Source organism: Octopus bimaculoides, chromosome 25 (genome assembly GCF_001194135.2).
Source record: "Octopus bimaculoides isolate UCB-OBI-ISO-001 chromosome 25, ASM119413v2, whole genome shotgun sequence".
Classification (NCBI taxonomy): domain Eukaryota; kingdom Metazoa; phylum Mollusca; class Cephalopoda; order Octopoda; family Octopodidae; genus Octopus; species Octopus bimaculoides.
This window is the reverse complement of record NC_069005.1, coordinates 22672862-22677887: the sequence shown is the minus strand read 5'-3', so window position 1 is coordinate 22677887 and position 5026 is coordinate 22672862. Positions and strand designations below refer to the sequence as shown.

The 5026-nt window shown below is 34.3% G+C and overlaps 1 protein-coding gene across 3 annotated transcripts in view; it reads right to left on the bottom strand.

The window, feature by feature from the left end:
• Window positions 1-3244, bottom strand: part of LOC106867436 (AP-4 complex subunit sigma-1) — a 28682-nt gene extending 25438 nt beyond the window's left edge. The window contains exon 1 of one of the 3 annotated variants that reach the window (XM_014912311.2): window positions 3004-3244. The gene's annotated coding sequence lies outside the window, so the exon portion shown is untranslated. Of the gene's footprint in view, window positions 1-646; window positions 1896-1955; window positions 2336-3003 lie in introns of those variants that run through there. The other 2 variants (XM_052976700.1, XM_014912312.2) reach the window with 2 other exon arrangements.
• Between the last annotated feature and the right edge of the window lie 1782 nt (window positions 3245-5026).

Below are 5026 nucleotides of genomic sequence, written 5' to 3'. Positions count from 1 at the left end.
CAACTTCAACTTCAGGGTATATTTATATTATTAAAAGAAGAAGAATGAAGAACTGATGATGGTGCCAAATAAAAGCCACCCAGTACACTCTGTAAAATGGTTGGCGTTTGGAAGAACAGCTGTAGAAACCAAACCAAAACAGATTATGGAACCTGGTGCAGCCACTGGCCTCACCAATTCCTGTCAATCCATCCAACCCATGCCAGCATGGAAATTAACTATTGATGATGATGACAATGATGATGATGATGATGGTGACAAAAAGCTCTAATTGTAAGCTACTTATGTTTAAATGCATTGAGATGCAATAATGTTTTCAAGATATATGTAGTGACAATGTTTCTTTTATGTTTTTTGATACTCTATCAATCCATTTAGCTATCTCTATCCACTCTCGATTGATTATTTGTAGTTCTAATCCTAACTCCAGGTAAATGAAACAGCTCAGAGGACAAAGCTATCAGTTACAAGCTCTTGGCAGTTAGGTTTCATTTCACTCGCGCTTTTTTGCTTAATTTTGAGTATTATACTTAATTCCGCATGCCCAAGTTCAAAGGCAGTACTGGATCAACCCTTTAGTGTTCGGATTATTCTGTCAAATGCAATGTTTATTTATTCACAATGGATTGAATTTATTGTGCATTACCTTGTGGCTTTAGGAATTCACTGGATGTGATTGATTATTTTTTAGAATAAAATTGTAGGGTAGGTGCGAGAGATCAGGTAGAATATTTTGATCAGATATGGCCAGTTTAAATATTAATGGGTTAAGCTATGGGATTTAGGAGCTGTGACCCAAAAACGACTACCAGCTAGAGGACTTCCAGAAATTAAGTGAAAATTTTTTGAAAATATAGAGGCTTCATAGTATTTGTAGCCTAAGGGACCTATAAAAACTTAATCTAGCTCTAAGAATAAGTGTCAGGTTTCGTGTGACTCAGGGGTGTATATTCCAGGTGTGTTGGGTGTGCACTGTACACCCATCAAAAATGGCAAATTCATTATAGATATTAACCTTACTCGTTAATTTAATCACAAATCTCAATGGAAAACTTATTCAAGAGAAAACTTATCTCTCATCTTCATAACACCAATGAATCCAAAGGTAAGAAACAATCATTAAACAAGCTAATGGAGGAAGGAGAATTTATAGAGATACTTGACCTACTAAAATAGAAACCAAATTTCTTTCCCAAACAACAAGTCTACGATTCTTTATGCCTGAAGGAAAAAAAAGATTGTCACTGCAGCCAGAACACCTTTCACCATAAGCCTGCTGGATAGGGGCTGAGCTAGGTTAAACAACAACAACCCTGAGGAATTCATCAGGGTCTCTCACATTTATGTTGTTTAAATTTCCTTCACCATATTTCTGTTATTGTTGTATTATTGCTACACATTATGTACAATGTTGCACCATTACAGCATGCACTGTCATTGTGTGCTCTCTATAGTGAAAGAATATGATCGTCTCGCCTGCTGGTAATAGTAGCCAAATTTCTCTCAAATCAGAATATCACCAGCATTTTTTTTTTTTAAAGGACACATTAGATATTGTGATCTTGGATTCGCTGTCCACAGGGGAAAGACGGAGATGGTCACAGCTGGAAAACACTTGATCATTGGTCAGTTCGATTAGGCCTGACCTGAGGGTTAACATGATGGCTTCGTAGTTTAAGTGAGGTTAAGGAAAAGTGACCACGACTAAAATAAATTAAGAAAGAGAGGACATCTGGTTACACAATAAGTAATTCAAATATTCCAACAACAAAACTGCAGTGAAAATATAATTTTTCCCCTCCTCATCAAAGTTTCGCTTTTCACCAAAACAATTCCGTGTTTTATATTTTCGCTTCAGTTTCACACTCATATATAATAGCTATACATAGAAAAGATAGGAACTTAAGAAGAAAATAATTTTAGAGTAAGAAATGATAAAGATGAAGGCGGCTCACAAGCAAATAAGAATTCCTCTAAAAATCGCTAGCTCAGATGAAAGTATGCTTCAGGTTGAAGAAAAAACTGTACAATAGCCGAGACTTCAGATTATTAACATCGATCAGAAGTCCGAAACTTGTGATAGGGAGCAGCAGATGTGATCTGTTACAGGTGCTCAACAAAGAATTACTTTTTTGTGTATAACATAGGAACACCTAGAAAGAAATCTGGCAAATTCTTGATCCATTCTATTTGTTGTGCTTCAGATGTTGATTAACCTTAAGGATTGTTCCTGTGAATGATCAAGCATAAGTATAGTGAATTTTTTTAAAAGAGTTGTGATTTGTAACTAGTTCTTACAGGTCAAGCGAACTTGAGTTTTGTAATTAATTATTATATTATTTCGCAGAACGAAAACTAAGAAAAAAGAAAAAGTTAAGAAAAAAAAGAGGCGGAAGTGCGAAAAAGTGAAATTAAGTGTCGAGCAAAAAGTAATTGATTTGGGCGAAGTGCGGAACTGTATTAGATTCTAAATTACAATGTATAGAGACAAAGCTAGGAATGAAATGTTTATTGATCGAAGACTCGATTTCATGATTTATAAATTCTAACTAAAAACAACGAAGTAAAGACCTACAAACAAACAGAACGATTGTGTTTCGCTTGAAAGAAGCGATGGATGGAAACAGAAGAAAAATAAGATTTACCAAAGAAGTAAAGTTGATAGTTGATGGAATACTGAATACATTTTTGGGGAAAATTTTAATTAAAACAAAAACTGAAACAATCAAGAAATTAAAAGAAAGTTGAAAATCAGAAAAAGATCAAAATGTTGAAGTAGAATTAAAGGAAAGATAACTTATTTGGTCCATGTATGTGTGTTTGTGTGTATATATGTATATATGTCGAGAGTTGCGTGAAAATGTATATATATATATATATATATATATAAGCATGTGGTATGTATATATGCACTATATTGCAGTATGCGTTAGAAATGGTGAAAAGAAACGTATCAAAAAGCTTTATATGACAGACTGCAGTTCCGCACGTTATATTATTTACCTGTGTGTCGTTCTGGCAGGCAGACCTATTCTTCAACCTTTTGTCAAATTGACACACACACATGGAAAGAGAGAGAAAATGAGCGTGATGTTTAACGTTGAGTCTTTCAAAGGTTTTTCGCTTGTTTACGAAAAAGAACGAAGATGAAACCAAAATACGAATTCGTCAAAACATATTTTTACCCCGTTCCCACCATCAACTATTTAATGTTGGAGCGAAGAGTGGGAATAGTAAGAGAGAGAGAGAGAGGGAGTTAAACATAGAGAAAGGAGCAATGATCGTGAGTGAATGAGTGGGGTAGAAAGAGAGAGAGTGGAGCTTGTGAAAGTGATTGGTTTTGATAGTTGGATATGGAGAAAATGGAGTGTGAGTGAGATGGGAGAGATAAAGCGGAGGAAAAAAATCGAAGAGAGAGAGAGAGAGAAGTAGGATAAAAGAATGAAAGGAAAATGAAAAAAACAGAGGCAGAGCATGCGGCAAGAGGGAGGGATGAAGGAGAAAAGAACGATAACTATCACATAGTTTTATTTGTTTCTCAGATATGACTTGTCTTTCTATAAGACAGGAAGAGATTAAATTCGTAGTGCAGTCGTTGTCCGAGATGTACAGTTTCGCATAGCATTTCCTCCAGTTGTAATTTTTTTTTTCAAAAGTACGATTAATGTGTATCTTTTTGAAATGCTTAAGTATCACAACTTCTCTCGTTTCTTTATTTTTCCCACACCACCTACATAATAAATTTTCTGAAGTTTCGTGTCTATATAAGGAGATACAAAAGTTAGTGGAGTGGAAGAATAAAATCGTGTCAGTATTGAGTTACGGCCCTTCACATTTTGAGTTCAAATACTTTTGTTCTTCAGCCTTCCAGGATGGATAAAAATATAGCGCGAGTCAAGCAGTGAGGTCGATTTAATCGATCATACACCCTACCCACAAAATTTGCAGCGATCTACGAACGTTTGAAATCTATAGATGTTAATTTTATGATTTACTTTTTTTAGTCTTTCACATCCCATGGGATGGGTTATAATACAAATTACGCATTTGATCAAGCATACTCTGAGATATCAGGAAACTCTTTGATCTGGGTACGATGAACCCGCCCTCTTGCAGGTCTTGCACGATAGCATTATCACATTTTTTCCCCAACCTTAGTACTTCATTTAATTCTGCTCTCTCCACCATGATACAAAAAGAAGAGTGACATTATTCTAATAGTTATATATGCGTGTACACTTGTGGACGCGTGCACACACGCACTAACACACTTGATCTAACACGCTATCATAAAGATGACATTTGGACGATGACTAGAGCTTATATATAGTGGTTATTCAATGTATATTTTTTTCATGGGAGCTAGAAGGTGAATAGCAAAATATCTTTTATTCCACCTCCATATTGGTTCTTAATATATATGAAGGCGGAATATTAAACTTTACACCACATTACCTGAAAAATAATGTTAGGGCAAAAACTAATAGTTGTAATATAAAAACAGAATATTTCCTTATTAACTATGAGTAAATCTATATACATACGTACATACATACAGATAATATATTCTCAATATAAAATAGTGTACATTTAAACACAAGAGAAAACTGCCTAATGTACACTATTTTATATTGAGAATATGTTACCTATTGACTTTTTATACATGCTAGGCCACTGGTAGGGAAATTTCTGAAAAAACTCACTACTCTATATTTTACATACATAATATAGGTAGTTAGGATAAATCCCAGTTATTTGTTCTTGAAGCACATCTTATTCTATTATTACAATCCAATATGTGGTGACAGTTGCTACTGTATATTAGTCAAAATACATATTAAAATTGAGAATTATGGAAATATTTGAAGAGTTATTGTATAACTATAAAGGGAAAATGGAAATTTTTTGGTATTAGTTATTCTCTATTACATATCTTTCATTTGCTAATAGGAATTAAAAAGTTTTACATGTTAGATAGCAGCATATGTGTTTGCTTGTATCTCTCTCTCTCTTTCTTTCTCCTGGA